The 22,761-nt window shown below is 34.3% G+C and overlaps 1 long non-coding RNA gene across 1 annotated transcript; it reads left to right on the top strand.

Annotated features, from left to right (window-relative positions):
- Positions 1-11,361: 11,361 nt before the first annotated feature.
- Positions 11,362-19,851, top strand: LOC133269162 (uncharacterized). The gene is made up of 3 exons (XR_009743342.1): positions 11,362-11,436; positions 19,130-19,199; positions 19,794-19,851. It is a non-coding gene; the product is annotated as an uncharacterized LOC133269162 (long non-coding RNA).
- The last annotated feature ends 2,910 nt before the right edge of the window (positions 19,852-22,761 follow it).

The following is a 22,761-nucleotide window of genomic DNA, read 5'->3' on the forward strand; positions in this document are numbered from 1 at the left end:
TCAAGTTTTCATAGATGTCCTGGGTTCAGCAGTAGCAGTGATTTTTCTCCTTCTTGGTAGCTGGTACAGTGCGGTGTTTTGACTTTCGGCCTGATGTTTTGGTCTGGCCAAAGACTTTGTGAGCCTCATTCTCTGCCAGGGAGGAGGGGAAGCCGGGAGGAAGCAGAGACAGGACACCTGACCCAAACTGACCAAAGAAGTATTCCATACCACAGCACTTCATGCCCAGAATGTAACTGGGAGTTACTCAGAAGGGCTGAGTCTGCAGGGTTGGAGGAGGTATCGGTCGGTGCTTGGTCGGGCTGCGGGGAGGTGAGTTATCGGTTGGCGGGTGGTGAGGTGTTGCGTTCTCTTCCCTTGTTATTTCCTTTATCATTATTATTATTGGTGGTAGCAGTAGTGATTTGTGTTATACCTTAGTTACTAAACTCTTCTTATCTCAACCCATGGCAGTTGCATTCTTTCTGATCATCCTTCCCATCCCTCCGGGAGCAGGGGGAGGCCAAAAAAAGGGGGCAGGGGGGTGAGACTGCTTGATTTGTGGCTGACTGTGTTTAAACCATGACAACAGAAAAATATTTTCTTATTTCTATTTCCTAAAAAATGTACCCAAACTATTTAGAAATCTGTACAATCTGGCATATATGAAAGGTTGAAGAAACCTGTCACATAAAAATTAAAAGCACTGTTTCTCATTCAATTTGTTTCAACCAAACACAACGAAATATGTCACAGTAGTGAAGATTTCCTTCACAGAAAAAACATCACACATAGTAGTACAGGAAAATATTCTCCCACTAATATGTAGGTACCTTTTCTTTTTTCCTTTATACACTAACATTTATTTTTTTGAGGGTGTTCTAAAACAATGACATTTTAAAGTAACCTCAGGCAAAATTAATAAACGAGGTAGTATGGAAACAGGATATTTTAGGCCAACTGTATACCAGAGAAATTGTAATAGTATAAGTGATGTCAATAGTCAATAAAATAATCTGGTCAGAAAATAGTGATTAAAACAAAAAGAAAGAAATGTAAACAGTATTTTGAAATGAGCTTATGAGGTTTAGCATCATACAGCCTTTACAATATTAATTAACTAAGCTCCAGTTCTGCAAAAACTAATATCTATGTATGTACTTTCTTAACACGTGAATAATCCAAATGGAGTTCATTTTGGTCTTAGAGAACTCATGTTTGAACATGGGCCCCCTCTTTCATATTACTTATGTGAAACCTTCCAGCTAGTCAATGTCACAGATTTTCTGAGAATCTTCTTTGTAATCAGTTACTGACTTCACTTGCTCACATTTTCTTTCCATGCTTAGGAAAGCAACTGTCTACATTTTCTACATCAGGATCCAAGTGCATTGTTATATTTATTTAATTTTTATTTTTTGATAAATATATTTTTACCTTTCCTTGATAATTTGTGCCAGTTTTCAACCAAGTCTAGAATATGAGTAAACATTAAGCAGGGAGGGAATTTCTGTAAACAAGCTCTCCTTTCCTCCAAAAAGCGAGGAAGCAAACAAACAGCAAGAAGTCCAAAAAAAATGAGCAGATGAATTTCGAGACGTGAAAGAAAATAGATATTTAAGAAATGTGTTTTTTCTTCTCCAGGCATTAGCCTATGCAGCCAAATTTTTTATGGTATAAGACAGACCAAATGACAGTAGTTTGTTTGATAGTTGAGTTAGGTCTGGAGGAAGTTAACCTGGATCAGTTCTTCAGGGAAAAACTAACTCCCTGAGTTATGGGTGATTTATTTTCAGTTATTTTATTTCACTTTGAAAGTGAATCAGACATAATATGCAAAGTATTTCCAGATATGGGGGGAGTCTGAATTCACAGAATAGCAGCTAAAATAACAAATGCTTCATTTAAGAAAGACAGTGACCGTAGCTGAAGCTAATAAAATATTGCAGTTCCAATTGCACTTCTACTTCAAACCATGGGATAATCTAAATGAACATCTCTATAAAGACAAATCCTTAGAGTTTATTGGAATAGGTCTGTAATACCATATAATGTAAATAGCTTCCATGTCTGATTGTTACAGCAAATAAAAACAGAAAATGAAGTGATTAGACTTTAATTAGTTGGAAGACAACAACTAAATTTTAATTTAGCTAAATATTTGTTACATATTTTACTTTCCATGTCACACTTATGCCCTTGTATTTTTTCTTTTTTGTTCTTCCTATTTTCTCCCAGAGCAAGGCTCTCATCTATTCTTCCTCTTCCATTTTCCCCCTATGACTTTCAGATTAAGTCAATCTTTTTTAATACTACACTTCTTTTTCTTGTGAAAAGCTAAAATTTGCAGCAAGAGATAGTGAAATAATGAAAAAAATATCCTGAGAAAGTTAGCAAGGAACAGTGGCAGAGTATCTCATTCACTTCTACTAGAAGCTCTAAGGAGCTCTTTAGAACAGAGATAGATTGATGAAAAGATAGCATGTCTCTGTGATAATCTTTAGCCATAAAGATGATTTTGAAATCATCAATACACAGGACGCATGGAAATCCCATGTGCAAGGAAGGCATCTATCTGAATTTTGTCCAATTGAAATAGAAGCTGATAACACTATTTTCCAGCACAAATGACAGTCTCACAACATCACCTTCATTTCAGTCCTTCTACTGCAGGATATGAATTTTATGATCATTTAATTTAACATTTTTGAATAGGCCTACTGATAGCCTATCTGCTACTGCATATTTAGTGACATCTCAGTTCTGCACTTTGTCTTCAATGTTTCTCCACTGAAGTCAACACAAAAATGGATCTATCCAAACTACAAAGTAAAATTTTCTGAGTTTGACCTCAAAGTTTTTATTTACATATTTATTTTAAGAAATTCATGAAAGGAATATGATGTGTTTAAGCTGCAAGGCAGTGGAGAAAAAAAATCCAAAAGTATGTTTCTTTGGGACCTAGCAGGAAATGAAATGCTCTCGTTATTGTAAACAATGTGGACTTAAACTCTCATGCATTTAAAGCATGAAGCATTCTAAGCAGAAAATGCATGAGACCATATGTGTTGTCTGCAAATATGACATCAAAGTGTCACTTAAAGTGACTGGCTTACTCATAGTATTATCTCAAATAAAGTTAGCAAGCTTCCTTCTTTTTCTTTCCAGGTGTTTTCGCTTTTGCTATACACAACGGGAAACTGTCAGGAACCTGACTAAGGGTCAGAAACCTGTGTAGCATTCTTTTACACTTGTCAGAACTGTGGCTGCTCTTAGGAAAGCCATGATACAGACCATCCATAGTTTTTTGTATCAAGTATCAAGTCTCAACATTTGTGGATACCTAGACCAGAGTAAGAAAAGGATAGTTGCTTTTGAGGGAGATTTTGGATTATTTATTATTCACACCACTCACTGGTCATTTAAAGCAGTGTAAGAGTGACTTCACAGTTTCACACAGCTCTGCAGAATTGTAAGGTGATTTTTAAAATTGTGGTGATGGCTTTCAAGAACTAAGAGAAATGATCATATGATTACAGAACATATCTAAAAAATTGAGACAACCATCTAAAACACTGCAGATGCTCAAAACATTTCAGTTGAAAATTCATATACTTGTTCAGAAAGAGAAATCAGACAAAATAATTCAAAATGAATATTATCACCAGAAGGATTGTTTCATAGTCAGTGTTTTAACATATTGAAACAACTGGAACAATTCTTTGAGCTAAACCCACTTCATTTCCAAAGCATGCGCCCTGGAATACTCAATCCTGTTTGCTCCCTATCTATGTATGTTTCTGTAAAGAAGGAATATTTATGCTTTACACTGGAAAATACTTTGTAATTAACTCAGAACACTCTTCCACCTTTCCTCTGACACTGTAATTAACTCAGAACACTCTTCCACCTTTCTTCTGACAATCCCAATAAGGTGGGGATTTTTTTCCCCTTAAATTGAAGCTATAATCTGGTGCACTTCGCTCTGCGTACTGATTGTGAAAGTTTTGTGAGTTTTCATCACCAACACAGGCAGAGAGAAAGCTAAAAGTTAAAAGTAGGTTTTAAAAGGCAAGTAGCAAGCACTGCTCTGAACCATTTATTTTAACCTAGTACATAATTAAAAAAAGGTTTGTGCTTTCACATGTTTCTTTCAATATAGTATTTGAGGATTCTAGTCTCTTTAAGCATAGAGGTGGGTTTTTTTTACATCAATAACTTGCACATTATATGTGTAAGTCAGGTTTAGTCCTGTATGTGGATTTTTTGAAGTTACAGGTAGTATTATGACAGAAACATAAATTTCCCTTGTATTCTGCAATCTTTTATCATTCAAACAAAACAAAATTTCAAATTTGAACTAAACAAAGACTTTGAAGAATCTAATATAAGACATGGCAAAGGGCTACAGTTCAAACTGCAGCCATCTTTTACTCAGCTGGCATGGAATGAAATGGGGTTGTTTTGTTTTCAGTCTTCAACTGCATGCACTATCACCTTTCATACTTTGAAGATAGGTCAAGAACCCCTAGGAAAAGGAGACAGAAATGATTATGTAGTACACTTGATATTTCAAATGTCAAGAGAAAGAAGGAAAGCTTAAATGCATTATCATGTCATGCTAGTGCACTTAAACTCTCTTCCAGATATTACAGCTTAAGAAAATGAACAGTTTAACTCACTTTGCTATGTTTCTCAAGCCTTGTAGTTAAAGTTAAAGGTCAGAGGCACTAAGATCTCAATTTTCTTCTCCTACTAATTGAAATACAGTTGCTATTAATTAACAAAATTACAGTGAAACTGTAAATTATTTTCCACCTTCTATTTATGCCTTAGAAAGACTGTTTCTTAACTTAAAGAGAGTGAAACCATTGGTTTTCATTTGTGTTTGTATCTCTTAGGTATCCAGAATAAAAAAAAAAAAAAAACATACAAAAGGTATATCACTTCTAAAAAAAATGTTCTCTGAGCACTCTTCCTGGGATTTTTCAATATAAGTTTGTTGCTTCTGATAAAATTTTTCAAACACAATATAAAGCCTTATGAAATCATGTCCAGTTTTAGGACATGGTGGTTGTTTTTTTTCCAGTTAGTTTGTAAATCATCCGAGTACTCCAACAGAAAGTTTAAGAAAGCAGTCCTATAGTTATTGGCTCTAAAGAATGTTGTTTGTGAAACCTGTTAGAAAATGTAGTACCTGCTTCTATTAAACTGCCTCTTTTGGAAAAGAAACAAAAACAAAACAGAAAAACAAACAAAAAGCAACCAAAACCAAACAGAACACACACCACCTGCTAAATCATTTATGGTATGTGAAATAAAAACTAAAATGTACCTCCCTCCCAAACAAAAAAAAAAAACAAAATCTGAGTGTATTGCCTGGGACAATGACTGGAGTACTCAAATTTCTTTGAAAGAGAGACTTTTTTTTCTCTATGGTTGTTATTCAATGGATTACTAAAAATGTCCTTGAGTTGTCATTTAAGGCCTGAAACTCCAAAATATATTTACTATCTGTTCCCATTGAATTCAATGGGAAAAAAAAAGAAAAACTCCCATAGTTTTTCATTAATTTAGAATTGGCAGTAATAAACTTATGATTTAAATTGAAAAAAAATAATATAAATACATATAACTGCCATCAGTTGGGTAATGAACAGCTCTAATTTTAACAAGCCATGAGGAAATGGGACGGCGTCATTTCACAGTTCTAACTGTTCCAAAAAAAGAGAAATTAGCTTTCACCTGATTATCCATGTAGAGATTCACTGGTTGTCTTATTAAAATTCTGAAGAATTTGAGACAAATCAGATCAAGCTGATTTTTCCAGGAAAAAGTCTGTGAAGTAATTCTAACCGACCAGGTTTTGACACAAAGACATTATATTTCAAGGGACAATTAGTCTGTAGGTCAAATACTGTTTGGGGTCTGCTTTTTTTTTTGAACAGGTAAGGATGGCAGAACATTTCAGTCAGTGTTTGTGAAACAATAATATAGCCACAGTTATTTTAGATCTTTAGGCCCTTAAATTATAAACAGTACTTTGTAGGCACCTGAGTAACAAAGCTTTAAGAAAGCAGCTTGAAAGTTCTGACTGCATGCTTTTGAGAGAAGCATTTGAACCCTGTGAAGTACTCAGCTTGGTATTAGCACCCTATCAAGTTTTTTTGATATATCTCTCTTCCTACTAGGGAAAAACTTTGTCAACTGCTTCGCTTTTAGCAATATTTCAGTTCCAAATGCTTCAGAATGCTCCTTGAATGGGGATACATTCCTGAACTAGAGTTGTCAAGCTCAGTCATCAGGAGGCTACCATTTTCTTCTTTCTTTCTCTTGTTGATTTTAACTGGGACTAAATTCCATTTAATGAATGTTGTCAATAAAAGAGAAAGCACTCTTAAGCATGTATATTGGTAACAAATAAGATCCTCATTCTTTCTTTTGGATAAAGTATAACTCTTTCTAAAAAAGAAGATGTTGCAAGTTTCGAGAAGAGAGCAATGAAGTTGGAAAGCATAGGAAAAAGCTTTTAAAATTATTTTGTACAATTCGTCCTCTTTTTTGAGTGTGAGTTATTACTTGAGAGAGGATGAGTAGTGAGTTTCACCAGACTAAAACCTTACCTAGTTTGAGAATTACCCATTACCAACAAATTGAATAATCCAACAATTAATTGAGAGCAACTATAGGAAAATGAGTTTTAATAATCAACTTATTTACTTGTAAATTTGCAATAACTGTTTAAAGACTACCATATCTACTTGAAGAACAGAATTATGTTCTAATGTCTGAGATAAAAAACATATTTTCAATTGATTTCTAAATAGTATCTACACAAAGTTTTGGACCCTGACAATCCATTTGTATTTTATATTGTCCCATGTTTACATATTGTATTTTTAATCTATTTTTTTTAAGAGTTGATTAAAATAATTAACATCAACTTTTAATTCCCCAAGGAAAAAATGAACACTATAAAATTACAATTTTTTTTTAGGGCTGAACCCATTATCCAGATATAAATAAGAATATTGTTCTAATAGAAAAATGGCCTCTGAATAGGCCATTCCAATCATTTGGAATGATCTTAAAAGAAATGGATAAGACCAAGAAAAAACACAGCTCTTCTTTAAAAGAACTTTTAATAAATTCAAGGTAACACTTTCTTCGTAAAAGAGACTGTTGTCTAAATCACATGAAAATTCCTGCAACATTTTAGTACTCTAAAATACTCAGGTTCAGTGAAAAACATACTAAAAAAATTAAGTATCATTGCTTAAAAATGATTACATGATTATCACATTAAATGAGTCATTCATTGTGATCCACTGATTTTATGTGAATGAACAAAGAGAGAATGTCACAGTGTTAGCTATGTAAGTTTAAATACTAATTAAAAATGTCAGGGCTGTAAAATTTTCCTGCTTCCATCATTCTCCCAAATATTTTCATATATGAACAAACATATTTTTCTATGTATTTCTCTTTATATTTGACCAATTTTTTGTTATGTTCCATGGAAAAAAAATATAGTCATACATCATTGTTTTAAACAAACTCCAAGAACTTCAAAGAAGCGAAGAATTCCTTCACTTTGTCTTAAGCATTCAACTGTTTTCAGCACGCTGAGAGTTCCTTTCAGGTTAAAAAGTATTTCAAAAGCGCTGACTGCAGTGGTCAGAAGGTTGAAATAGAAATAAGTCCCATTATGACAGTCAAAGAGAAGGAGCTATGGGAATTTTATTTGATTTGGTAGGGGTTTTGTTTGTTTTGTTTTTTGCTGTCATTTTCTTTAAGTCAGATGGGTAGAAGCATGTCCTCCACTTTTACAAAATAAGAGCTTGTTTTGCTTATCCACCACATTTTATCACCTCCTGTGCATGCTTTCACTATCTTATCCCAAATGCAATTGGGAAACACTGAATCAAACTGTGAAATAACTTGGCTTGCATTTCCATGATAAGAGTGAAATAGAGCCTTAGTAGCTGACACAATTAAAAAGAGAAGGTATTTGTTCAAACACTTTTGGAAAGATTTCGGGATGGTGACTTAAAGAATTAATTTTTCTTCTTGAAAGCCAATTTTATTTTTCTCTGTAAGAGATGCTTCTAGTGGCAGTTCAAGCCTAACAATTAGAAAGGTTAATTTTAGCTTTTGTGGCATTTAGTGTTTTCTTATCTAGGTTATTTTTGTCACTATAGATAGTACAAGTACCATATCTAAAGCAACAAATGTTTTCAAATCAGTTTGCCAAAAGGAAAATAAAGTAGCCACAAGGCTCCCCTATAAAAAAGTGACCTCTTGCTTTCATAAATCTTCAGTGTTCCTAAATGAATTTCATTCTTTTGTTATTGTTCTTGTCTCAAACCCAGACTTACAAGAGTTCCTTACACTGTGGTGAAATATATCCTTTGGATAAGCTGTAGGCACGAACTTTGTGAGAAATAGCCATTTCTAAATTACCCAAGAGTCTTGCCTCTTACCTTTACCAAAAGAGCAACACATACCCATAACCATGGAGTGGCAGAACAGGATCATTCACTTCTGATTTTTTCTCAGTGTTCCACAAGGGTAACTGAGGGTCTGGACTTGAAAATTGAAGAATCTGGTTTATAAGATGGGGCCAGTTATCTGAAACTTTTGACAGACGTTTAACTTCTTGAAATAGCAATGGCAGTTTATAATTATTTATGCCCAAGGTCGCAAATGTAATGATCACTAAGCACACAAAGAAATCATACAATGAGGTTTCTTTGCTCACAAGGACAGATAGAAACTATCAGAGAGGAAATATATTCTCAAAGATGGACATACCAGTGAGACCTAAAGAACTGCTCATACATAAGATGTTTCCGATATTTGAGGTATTGCTGAATAAATATAATTCATTACTTGTTAAATAAGACTTCTTTGACAGATAAGCTTTAGTCTGTTGTTTCTTGAAACAGAGAAGTTGCACTTGGGTGTTTTGTTTGGACATCTTTAAGGATATGTCTCCTTAGAAACAAATAACAAGAGAATATAAAACTGACAGAGTTAAGAAAAATACTACTAGCTCAACGCAAAATAAGCTGACTCTTTTTCTTTTTTGACCATTGAAAGTAGCAAGATTAGTACATAAACCTTATATTGGAAGAAAAAAATCAAATTCAGTACACTTCTGATCAGCAATTCTGTCCATATATATGGTATAATTGACTTTTCCTTAAAATGCAGTTTGCTGAACAGGGTCTATTCCGAACAGTTTCTTGTTGAAGTCCATTTAGTTAGCTTATCCCATAATTTGCAGAAAGGAAAAATAAATGGGAAAGAGCTTTTCTGAAAATCATCATGACTATTTATTTTCTTTTCCTAATAATATTATGCATTGTGGTTCAGTAATCAGTAACGATCATAAAAAATAGAATTCTTTGAATGTGGTTTGGTTTTGTTTGGTGGTGTTTGTTTTTTTTTCTGGATTATGGGACCAAACAGGTTTCATAGAAAAATGAAATTATTGCATATTTTAATAACGATTCATTAGAAGCATCAGCCATCAGGGAGTGACCACTTAGTGAGTAACCTAAATAAACTACATCATCTGCAGAATATGAACATTAAAAAAGACAGAAGGATATTTATTTTTTGTTACCTGATAGTCATGTAGTCATCCTTCAGACTGAAAGGCTTTTTTCTTAGCACTAAGCCTAATTGTGATTCTTTAGAAGGCAAAGTGATTTAAGAAGAGGAGGTAAGTATAACTGATAAGGCATGCGGCAGAGAGCTGGGCAGTTGTGGCCGTCCTTCCCTAGCGTGTCAGTGGTCGCTCTGGGCAGCAGCAGCGGCAGTCGGAGCATGCTGAGGGACTGTGCAGACATGTCTGTGCACCTCGAATCCTATGTTCAGTTCTGGGCCCCTCACTACAAGAGAGACATTGAGGTGCCGGAGCGAGTCCAGAGAAGGGCAACAAAGCTGGTGAAGTGTGTGGAGCACAAGCATGATGAGGAACAGCTGAGGGATCTGGAGGTGTTTAGTCTGAGAAGAGAAGGCTCAGGGGGGAATTTATTGATCTCTGCAACTACCTGATGGGAGGCAGGGGTGAGGTGGGGTCTGTCTCCTCTCCAGTAACAAGCAATAGGACAAGAGGTAACAGCCTAAAGCTGAGACAGGGGAGATTTAGATTGGATATTAGGAAAACTTTCTTCACAGAGAGGATGATCAGCTTTGGAACAGGCTGCCCAGGGTAGTGGTGGAGTCACCGTCCCTGGAACCATTCACAAACCGGGTAGCTAAGGCCCTTAGTGATGTGGTTTAGGGGTGGACTTGGCAGTCCTGGGTTAATGGTTGGACTTGATGATCTTAAAGGTCTTTTCCAACCCAGTCGATTCTACAATTCTATGATTCTGTGTGACAGGTGGTGTGGTTTAAAGCCAGCCGGCAACTCTCATTCCCTCTTTTTTTCCTCCTGGGCAGGATGGAGAGGAGATTTCTTTTCCTCTATTTTAAGAGTCTGTCCAAGCATATTTTGCGAACGACACATACTCCTTTAGATTGTACTGTTACTGCTTCATTGAAGGGATCCACCACTGTATAATGTATAAAACAAAAATATACAAGTCAGAAAGAGAGTGAGAAGTACTTGTTCCAAAATATGCTTTTTACTGCTTGTTACAAAAAAAAAGACCCAGACTATTTCCCACAGTCTGTCTCATGGTACTTCGTTCTTTTGTTTTCAAAGTTGTCTTGAGGACACATTGCACTGTGACTACCCAAATCAAGTTGTGTTCCTTGTGCTCTGCCAAGTTGTATTAGAGAAGATAGTGTGGTATGAATCTAACAGAGTGAAAAAAAACTCAGGAAAACACACAAATATTCTCTTCAAAATTAAAAAAGGACTCTGCATGAAATGTACTTTTTCCCAAAGCTTTACTAAGTTTAGGACTTCCTTTCTATTCATTGTCAATTATATTGATACTGTAAAGAACAACATGTGACTGTACTGATAGGAAATTAAATGCATGAAATCTTCCTCTGTTGTTCTAGCTCAACAGTGAAGTGTTCCAGATCAAAATCTCACATACTGAAGGTATTCTCATATATTAATATTTTACCCTTGAGTTCCTAGGAAGTAATAGAAAGGCTTTTCTGGTTGCATCTGCATTAACTGCATCTATTAATGCAATTAACTGACATGGAACAAAAGGGAAGTCTTGTTCTAAATACTGTGGATTTCTTGGATGTCAATGTAAAGAAGCACTACTGTCCATTTTGATGCCTGCATTCTTAGACATACGCATAACTTAGTCTGCATTATGTATTGTTCAGGAAAAGAGGTGTACAGTCTAATATGCAATTTATTTTCCATCTGGACCTATGGCATATAAATGTTTCATTTAAATTAATATTAAAATTGAAATAAAACCCAAAAAGCAGTATAGAAGACATGGAAGATTTTTCCCTGAGAAGCTTTTCAGACAGGTAAGTGAAAATATGTTTGGAGAGTTTAGAAAGGAAAAAGCAACTTTTAATTTCACAGTTGGGTGCTGAAAAATTACACATAATTAATGATTTTTTTCCTTCAGTTTTTTTAACCTTTCTTATAGTTCACTCGAGAGACTGTAATAGTGACAGACACCACAACAAAACATAGGTAGGGATGTCTGCATAAATTATATTGTTATGGATTTATATTTATGCAGCTATTTTCCCCCATTAATGTTTCAGTGGAAAAGTCATGCTTGAGACGGTAGAAAATTAGCTTCAAATTGAACCTACAGTGAATATGTTAGCTGTTGGTGGGTTTAATAAAATTTGAGAGAAATAATCTGTGCTATTCCAGAGCTGAAGAGTAATTTGAGACAGTGGAGAATTTTTCCTAAAGGCTGTGAAGCGAACACATCCATCCTGACATTGAGTCCATCGTACTGTTTCTGTACATGACTAATAGCAAGTTAGAAAACCATGTGATATTGTTTTAATGCATTGATGAATACCAAACAATATCTATCTGAATGAATTTTATACCTCAAGGCTAAAAACAAATAAAACACATCTTAGACTTGTCAAGTCACAATCATTAGGAAGACATTAGAGAAAAGTGGGCTTCAGAGTGAAGAATCTTCTAGGAAATGCCTAAAGACTTCATTATAGTACACAGATTGAAAATTCCCCGTAAAAATAAAACAACATTCCACATCTCTGGCTTCAAAATGGTGTGAATCATGACTGAATTCCCTGAGGAAATGAGCGATCTTTGTAGCCCAAGTGTCATAATATCAGGCAAACAAATTTGCTCCACTAGCATTTTTTGTAAAGACACACTGCAGCCTATGCTTTGTCTGTGTGAAACCCAGATCCAAACATACCGAAAAAGAAATCAACATGCATATCTCAAAACAGAATTTGTTCATATGGGAATATTTCATGCATTTGATTTGAATACAATAATAAGAATTCAGTCTATATCATGCAGAAAATCTGATATTTTTAGAAGATTTTTTTCAATGAAACTACTTTCTCTTTTAACCTTATGATTAAACTTAACTTTTGAATGAGTACCACAGAGAGTAGAAATACCACCCACATCAGCAAAGATAAGCACATAACTTAGTTTGCAGTCATTTCTATAATGTCATTTCACTGGAATAGAGCAGGTTATATAAAGTATACTTATCTACAAATCTCTTTATAAAAAGTCAACAAAATAGGTTAAAATTGTTTTTAAAGAAAATGACCAAAAATTGAAATCTGAACCTAAAAACATACTTCAACTGATTTTGACATATACCTTATCAAATTTAACAGGTATTTCACAACAAAATACTTTTTCCACAGATGAGCATCATGAATATAATTGTTCCAAACTGAGCTCATGTCTAGCTCACTTACTTACTCCCCCTTTTTGTGTATATATATGTTGTCTTTGGTGGCAAATGTTCATCAGTTATAACCCATTGTAAACGGCTTTTCCACAACAGATTCTCAAGTACCTAGTACCAAAGTAATTCCAGTTTGGTTTTTGCAATAGGATTTCATATCTAAATTCATTCTTCTATACAGTTAATCATGTGATTAAAAAACTTCAATACTTTTCATAACACTTGTTCAGATGGAGAAAAGTTTACTGGAGAATAATAAGTCTTATAAAGGGCAAAGCACTAGTTATTTGTATTTTTCATTACAAATTCCCCAATGTTTCCAAAATTATTTGGAGATTGTCAATGTGTTTCTATGTACTTAAAAATCTGAAACAGACATTACAGATTACAGCATGAATGCCTTCTACTTAACAATGTTGTGCATTCTAGTTGGTAATTTCTTGTACTTCACACACATAGTTCCTTCTTTGATGCTAGAATTTCTCATTTTCATCTTCTGTTTTGAAAATGGAATGCTTTTATGTTGTGTGAAATGAAAATAAAATACAAGCAAATGTAAAGATCAGAGAAAACACTGATAAACTTCTGTTTTGACTGACGTTTCATTTAGTGACTTCAGAGAAGTCTACGGCTATCAACAAAAGGTCACCAAACCAGAAGAGTTGCAAATACATTAAACAAGGTTGGGTTTTTTTTTTTCAAAAGGCTACTATCTTGTGGTTATTTCCGTTCAATAGCCATTTCATATTTGAAGTATCATTTGCTAAAAAAAAACCCAAGAAATTTAAGAGTTTAATATAATTGTTTTCCATTACATTCCAAGTGGCAACTGGTGAACTGTTGAACTTAATCTTTCTTTGTTACAATCAGTTAGAGTAAACCCCAATCATTTTTAACTATATCTAGTCCCTTACTTCTTGACCTCCTGTTTTTTTTAATAAGCCTTTATATGTCACAGTTTATTCTGTAAGAACAACATTTGACATAATGATAAGAACTCTCTCAGAAAACCAATTGCAACAGCATGTGAATTGCTGGGGTTTTAAAATTGCTGAGCAATTCAAAATGTAAAGCAGCCTCTAATATATTTATATATTTATTTATTTCAAATTGAGTCTAAATTATACATTTTAATATGCATTCAGTAATATTACATACTAATCTATATCTTAAAGTCTTTTTTCAAGCTTTTTTCTGTTTGTAGCTAAAATTCTTTTGACATTGTGAATAAAACTAACATACTGATGCTCAACATTGTGTCAATACGAAGATATTCCCTTGTTATTTTTAGTAAGTCTAATTTCCCTTTATTAGCCTATTAATTAACCTACAACTTCTACCAAGGGAAATATTCTATTCACTTCTCTTGATAGAGAGATAAAATTTCATCCAGAATTTTCCACTAAGACCTTGAGAAATTTAGGGTAAAGATGAGTAGCAGCTAAAAGCTATATAATATAAAATTTCACATATCATTAACTGATACATTAACAGTTATTATTAATTTCATATATAATTAATTAGGTTAATATATGCTATCATTTTCTCTTTTAAAAATTAATAACATTATTGAAAAATGCATTTGCATCTCTTCTCTTCTTTTATCCTATTCAAGAAACCATTGTCTCTGAGAACAAATATTTTCTAGGCCAGTACCTTGGATGTTACCTTTTTAGACTCTTAGGAGCTGTAAGAAGTGAAAGCTGAAGCACACAAATCAAGGAAAATAAGAAACTGGACAATGACAACTGGTCTCTTTTTCCCATTCCATCCATATAAAATGTACAAATTAAAGTTATAAACATTCATGAATGACATAATTAGAATGGGATGTCAAATTTCCTTGTAATGTAATTTTGGGTTGTGCCAAGTCTCCATCTATCAGAAATGAGTTCATCTATTTTTCGCCCACTAACTGGCAATATCATCTGACAAAAAAAATATTTGTACATTGTTACTTACTTATAGAAATTACATAAAGCTACAATAATTGAGCTATCATCTGGTGAGATGGTAAGGGAATAGTTAAAATATTCACCTTGTCTGTATGCTCTCTAAGAAAGCTTGTGATGGCCTTTCTACATGTTCAGAAAGAACAGATGCAAAGAAAGGTCAGCGTAAGAAAAAGAAAGTCTTTTGGTCTCATCTAAAATAGTTGCTACATAGAGAAATCTGGATGTTGTATAGAGTCTGAAGTGGGTACAGGGCATACAGAGAGAACAAATTTATTTTTGTTATGTGGTCCTAAGACAATGATATTTCCAAACTTTCAATAGTGAGATGTCCTACTAATACAACATATACAGCAAAAGCACATAATCTGAAAAATAGAAGCCCAACTCCATCTATAAAATAAACTAATAGGTTTTAGTTAGCTGTCAGACACATTGTTTATCCCAAATTATCACAGACACAACTCATGCATTGAATCTTTATTTAGGAATGTAAGTTTTAGTACATACAAGTGTAAGAGAATCCAACTTTAAAGCTACATGTCAAAAAAAAAAACAAAAAACAAAGCTAGTTCTGAAATTACATTAAGTTCTGTTTATTTAACTGCTTTCATATAGATATTTTTATGAAGATCAAATTTCCTTAATGTGTTATGTTTCAGCCACTGGTATACAAACAATTGAATAAGTATGAATTATATTTTTTATTTCAATGGACTAATTTTTCTAAACCTTAGGGAGCATTATTTCATTCTTCATTGGAAGTTAAACTATATCATTTCTGACTGTGTAGGTAAAATCACACAGGCATTATCACATTGTTCAAATAAAGGATAACTTCAGTGGTGTCTGAATACTCTTAGACTTTTCACTACATAAAAACCAATTTCTGCCAAACAGGATTATATTTCTTCTAATGTGTTTTTTGAATAGTAGTAATTCACTAGGCCCATGTAAAATGCATCTGTTAACTTTCAGTTTGCAGACAGTATTGGTTTCTTTTCAAAATAGGAGGCATTTTTGTAGGTGCATTTTGTTTTCAGTAACTTCCTGCTTACTGGGACTTAAACACAGCAGTGTTAACAAGCTTCCTAGCTGTACCACTGGCTATGCAGTCATTAATACCTGAATCCACGAATACTGGAAAAATACTTGCTAACTAACATGCTGTAACTACCCAAGTGCCACACCTAGATAAAAGGAATTGGAGTAAACACACAGGTTACCAGAGGGCAAGGAAGGAGAAGTATTTACAACCGGGTTTTTCCACAAAATCAGTATTTTTCTTTTCCTCACCCTCCAGTCTCTCAAGTTGCTCTGTTGCCACCTTTTTTTTTTTTTTTTTTTGACAGTGAATTTAATACATTAACCCTACAAAACCAAGAAAAGAATCGCTTTAACCAACTGCATTTGGTATTTCATTGGAAAGATTAGAAGTTTTAGACACCTTCCTTATTTATATATTTATGCATGCAGTTAGACATGTGCGATGTTAGTTACCTAACACGCATTTGGAGAAAATATGAAATGCAACTCTCAGAGATATGATTTTTTTCAGATGTTTCAGAAGACCAGCTCCTAAGCTTTAAGAAGAAATTCCTTAAAATGGCCTTCTTAGTTTCAGCCCTAGTCCTCATTTCAGCCAGACAGTTGTGATATCACTGGGTGAGCTTTTTCACTGAGCACAATAAAGTCTATCTCTGCTAGAGCTTTACAGCATTCTGACTCTCCCTTGTGTGGTTTGGGGTTTTTTTTGGGTGTTCTTTGTTTGTTTGCTCATTGTTGGGTTTTGTTGTTGCTTTAGTTTGGCTTTGTATTTACATTCTTTTTATTGTTCTCTTTTCTTTTGCATTCATTTATATATTCTTTGCCAGCCATATCTGTTTCTCCTGTTTGTTCTTGTTCATTATTAAATGTTTCTCTTGTAGGATTTTCTGCAGCAAGACTTTCACAGTGCTCTTTATATTAGCAAAGCTAGTTCTGATTTTATTTAGACAGTTTTCCAGCTTGTCCCCGATCTCATGAATGTTTTTGATTACCAAATTAAGACAACATTATTTGTCAAGTCCTTCATGTAAAGAATTCCATTTTGCACCTATTACTACATTTTATGTTTGAATCTGTGATACTATTTAATTTTTATGACATAATCTGAGTTTTAATATTCTTCACTTTTTACCTCAATGCATTATTTCAGCTCCTGCATTTGTCTGTCACTTTAAGTCCATCCTGTAAGTTCCGGGAAAGTTTATCATATGTTTACCTTCAAGAATTATAAAAATAAAGAAATATTTCCTGTCTCTAAAATATCTTTGTTTTAACATTTTTAAGTTATCTATCTTTGATTGTGATTGGAGCATGTTTTCTTAAAATATAAACAAAAAAGAAACAAACAAAACCCACCTCCATTTTCTTCAAAGTGTTTTAATTTTTTATGTTGAAAATCATTATAGTTGTTAAACAAATTGTAAGTTAAAAAGCTTATTTTGACAAAATTTGAGAGTTTTAGAGGATAATAAACATTTTAACTGAAAATCCTAAACAGTTTTATTCTCTGCTTTAGCAGGAAGGTTCAAGAATCTTCATATTATGTGTATATACATTATCAGTAGAAGAATTTTCAGGTATTTTGAAAAGACTTTTCAGAAGTGTTTTAAGCTGACTTTTATTCTTAGTGGAAAAAAAAATAGCAAGAGGATCAAATTAGATCCTTTATACCCATCAGACCTTCATTATCATAGGAAGTGCCTGACAGTAATCCTGCCATATACAAGCCAAAAGATAGTACATATTTTCCTCTCATTCCTTATTGTTTTAATGAAAATAGTCTAACTGTTTGAGCAAATTGGAAACAATTTATAAATATATGTTAGCTTTAAAAAAATCTATATTTTCTATATAAATAATTCCATTGATATTTTTCAGTGCATATTATCAATACAATAAATTAAAGGGTTTATTCAAGATTAACACAGTATCTGGTTCATCCTCCTTAAATTTTTTTTTACATAGAAAGAAAACCCAATTATATAGATTGATGTCTGAAAGTCTAGGCCTGGTATAATCAAGCAGTAGCAACCACAGAAGCATGAATTTCATTGAGATGATAGGAACTCTGGAGCTTTATTACCAGCAGTCATCAACAATAGGTGATAAAATGCAAGTAACTCTGGTAAGTCAAGCAGATCTTAAATATCATGTTGTCAGGGTAAGGAATATTAGCTTGGCTGCAGGAGGAAAGGGAGGATGAATCAGTTACAGTCTAGCCTCAGCTCTTCATTTATACTTAGAGTCTTTTTGGAGTCTGATTCTTGATACACTTCCGCGTTCCATAGCATGAAGTTAAAAGAAGTTAATGCATTAAAAGTTATATAGCTTTAACATTATACAAGGTAATACACTGACTGCCTTTCAGACTGAAAACTCTTCTTTTTAAGTGAAGGGGAAAGACACTAAACTGTTTCCAAGGTCAATATTAGCTCCTTCTCTTTGTCTCAACATTGAGAAGGAAGGCTATGCTGGTGAGGGGGATAACCTAATTGCCACACATACTAACTGCCTTGTGTGTTGAAAACACCAAAGAGGAGAGAAAAGGCAAAATTTTACATAGTGACATGTTTTGTTTCTCTAGGATCAAGACAGTCCCTGTATTATTACATTTACTACTAAAGTAGTCAACTTTTATTGACTTCAGATAACTGAATTTCAAGCAAGTCCCGGGCTAGAAACAAACAAACAAAAAAAATATAATAAACATCAATTGAGACCGGTTGTTGATGGTTTTGGCTGCCAGTATTGAACTGAGCCTTTACTACTGTATATTGCCTTGCCAGACAAACAGTTGTAAGTCATCAACTCTGCCTGTTCAAGTGCTGAAACCAAGTGGTCTGTTTCCACTGGTTGCCTGGTTGGCCCAGGGCAGCTCATGGACTCCCTCCATAGACCCCTGCCACCCAAACATTGCCAGATATGCCCAATACATGGTCCCAGTGTAAAACCTCAGACACAAGCATATGTATTAGATTTCATTTAAATAGGCTTTTTGCAGGAAAATAAGGGTAGACACCTGGCTTTTTTTTTTGTTTTCTTTTTTTTTTGAGGTAATGGTATATTCTTTGGTTTAGTTTTTCTAAATTCAGTTCCTTTCCTGTTCTACAAAGAAAATAATGTCTTCCTGGTTTAGCTTGTGCTGCACAGTAAATTGGACTGGTCTAATTTTCCAGAAATTTGTATATATAAACTAGCATTTACAGCATTATTACTGAACTTTGATTACCTGCAACTTTGACTTATGGATTTAATAATCTGTAGCTTAAAAACAGTTTCTTGCTTTTTTTTCAGACTTATGTCTGAAACAAGTTTGGAAGGCTTTCTGAATGTTCTGTGGCATGCACTGAAATTTTATTTCCCAGTAAGTCTGTCTTTTGGTAATTTTTTAGAAAGAGATTTAGTGCATAGCAAACAAAGCCAATCTTACATGAACTGACTGAAAGTGCTTGGCTTGTTTAGCCTAGCAAAATGTAAGATAAGAAGGTAGGTGATTGTTCTCTATAAATACATCTGGGAACAAGCACAAGGGAGAGGGAAAGGCTATTAAAGCTAAAAGACAGTATCAGCACTAGAACAAAGGTATATAATTTGGCCTGAAAATTGCACTGTAAATTAGAAGATGATTTCTAACCATGAGAAAATGAAGCTGTGAACCAATGCCTAAGAGTAAAAAAAAAGAACAATTCTGCAAACACAGACTAGACCTATTAAAGGGAGATGTGCATTTATGAACAAGATTATGTCATGATTAGCTTACAGTAGCAGATCATTGGACTTGATGGTCAAGGAAAACCCTTCCTGTTTTTTTTTTCTTTCTTTGTTTGTTTTTTTTTTGGCTGCTATTTTTTGTGAATTGTTTTGTTGTTTGTTTTTTTAAAGTATTTTAAGACCGGATAAGTTTGTTGGGGGCAAATTGACCAGCTGTAATTGGGTCTCTTTGATACTTTTTTCCAAGGTAAATGCACACTTTCTGAAGTTCACTGTACAATGAAGGAACTCTTCAAAATGCAACAAAAGAGAATAAACCTTCACCTCAGCTGCTGACAATGGAGTTCATCTGGGACATGGAAGACCATTATATGGCACCCACTGCTGAACTGCACATCTTACTCTAAATAAGTAGAAGAGGTAGACATTTATTCCAGATTTGTTCTTGATCTCTTTTAGCTATTGAATTAATCTTTCTTATGTTGAAAAGTGTTCTCATCTCCTGTAAGCACACAAACCTAATTGCTTATGCCAGTATAAGCCACTTTATTCATTCTTTGGCACTTCTTTTGTCTGTAATAATGCACATCATGATGGACATAGGCACATCTGGCAATGCAATGTGATGTGCAATCAGTCTTAAAAATGAGCCAATTATGTACCCCTCATGTATTAGATTGCATCAGTAATGAGTACCGAGTATCAGCTTGGTTTTGGAGATCTGTAAGACAATATTCTGGTCTGTGAGCATCTTAAAATTCCAGTTCATACACTCTCTGTGATTTTGCAAAGGACATTTGTTTCATCTGTTCAAGATTTCAATTTTCAGGAGATGTTAGAGAAACCCAAGGGATTATAAGCTAAGCTGTCAATAAACTTACAGTCTTCAAGACAACAAAAGAACTTCAACATTAAATCTATCAATCTGAAAATCAGACATATGCTGTTTCCTATGAGCTCTCTCTCTTTTCGTCCTCTCCAATTTATATTCAAAAACTGCTCATTTGACGGGGCTCCTGCGGCGGTAGCTCCTATTGCACGACAGCTGCTCTGAAAACTAAGTGCCAAGCTACACCTAAGGCCTATCTTCAGAGATTCAAAAATCTAAACAAATGAGGATAAGATAGTGAAAAGACCAGAGGAAAAAATGGTATCAAATCAGAGTATGTACATATCTTCTCTGCAGCACTAGGGGAAAAAAAACAACAATCAATTGCTTATTAAAAACAAAACAAAACAAAACAAAAGACACACACACACAAAAAAAAACAAAAACAAAAAAAAACAAAAAAACAAACAAAATTTCACACACTATTAATGTTCTTTCAGCCGTATCTATGATGGGGGTAAGGATAAACAAAAGTAAATTAAGTTTAACAAATCTGTATTTAACAACATGTAATTTCCCCCCTTCAAAATGGTAGGTTATCCTACTTATTTATCTATCACTACAGCACTGAATTGTGTTAAAATAAAAATCCAAGATCCAGCCAGAAATTTGTATTGGTTGTAGTTGTGTCTAAAAGTAGTGTACATAACTATCTGAAAATATGGATTCGTCCATGTCTCACACTATTAGAATTCGCACTGTTGAAAGGGATTAGCTAAAATCTGCCTCAACTATAGAACAGATCAAATTCTGATGCAGGGGAAGTAGTAAAATAATAAAACTGGTAGAAAGAAAACACAGTTTTTGCAACTCCTACAAGTTACTTTGTTTTGATATATAGGAGGTCTTTCTGTCAACACAAGCTTCTTCTGCACGTCTGCTAGAAGTTATCAGCTCATTTGTTCATTGATGACAGTATAAAACAAAGCCCAATGCCATTTCAGGATCATGAAATCACACCTAGTGAGATTTACTACTGGGATCTGAAAATGTTTTATTCTAGCTTGCAAATGCCTCCTCTCCTTTGTGGGCCCATATATGACTCAAATAAAATACTGACATGAGTACTTGCTTATCCTGATTTAAAGTTCATCTAAGTCTATGGGAATTGTTCCACTGACATTAATAGGTTTTGTATTGGGCCCTTTTAGCACACTGGCAAGATCCTATGTCTCCAGGTAGTACTCCAACACCCTTAAAAGGGCATGACAAGCAGTCTCACTAAGTGAATGGTACATTCACTATTCCCCTCTGATGTGCAAGTACCTTTCTAAAATACCTATTTTTACCAAAGGCTCTTCCATCTGTTTATGACAGATAAAGGAACAACTGAGATATATGATAAGCTGCTCCCTCAGAGATTCTCCCTTTTTCCAAAACAGATAAGTTAGGATTTGTTTCAGTAGTTACCCTGTGACTTGGATTCACATTAGTTTTCTAAACTCTCAGGCAATCTGAATAAAAAATAAACCAAAACAAAGCAATTCAAAACAAAACAAAACAAAAAATCAAACCAAAAATTCAGTAAAAGAAGAAATTTACTGCATGCACCAGGAATCATGCAAGGCAACATCATCATAATGCGGAGTATTTCTTCCTACCATACAAAAGAGATGATCAAATAATTTCTAATTTAAGGACACAATTCAAGATTGGTCTTCTGGTCACTGACACTTTTGCTTGCTTTTTAACCAAATAGAGGCATAATGAAGGTTAAGCTTCATTTAATTTCTGTGTCTGTATGTTTAAATACAAAAATAGATTAGATGAAAATATCTACAGCGGCCTTTTAATTCTAAAATATTACTTTAAGAGTTATGTAGTAACCTTGCAATTGGTGTGGGAACCTTGCCTGATCAAGGTGAGCCTATGACAAGCTTTCTTGCTCCATCTACAGGAGGCATTATGCTCATAGGCTCTCATTCTGCTCTCAGATATCAACCCTGATATCTGCAGCACAGGAAGCTGTAGGCAATCCAGGACACTCCTGGAATGCATTGAAGATAACTTCTTAAGCCGAGTAATGCACAGCCCCACTGGAGGAGATGAGATACTGGACCTGATGGTCACCAGTGCAAGTGGGTTAATTGTGATGTCAAGATTGGAGGCAGCCTGAACTGCAGTGATCATGCGCTGGGAGTTCACAGCTCTGAAGGTCAGGCAGAAAGTAAACTCAGGATCCTGAATTTTAGGAAACAAAACTCCAACTGTTCAAGGAGTTAGTCAATAGGACCCTTTGGAAACTCCCCTCAGGGACAAGCGAGCAGAATAGCGCTGTCAGATCTTTAAGGACACTTTCCATAGAGTGCAATAGCTATTGATCCCA

This window comes from Pezoporus flaviventris, unplaced genomic scaffold (assembly GCF_033815535.1).
Source record: "Pezoporus flaviventris isolate CSIRO_AGI_PZ_B2104156 unplaced genomic scaffold, CSIRO_AGI_Pfla_v1 ptg000015l, whole genome shotgun sequence".
NCBI lineage: Eukaryota > Metazoa > Chordata > Aves > Psittaciformes > Psittacidae > Pezoporus > Pezoporus flaviventris.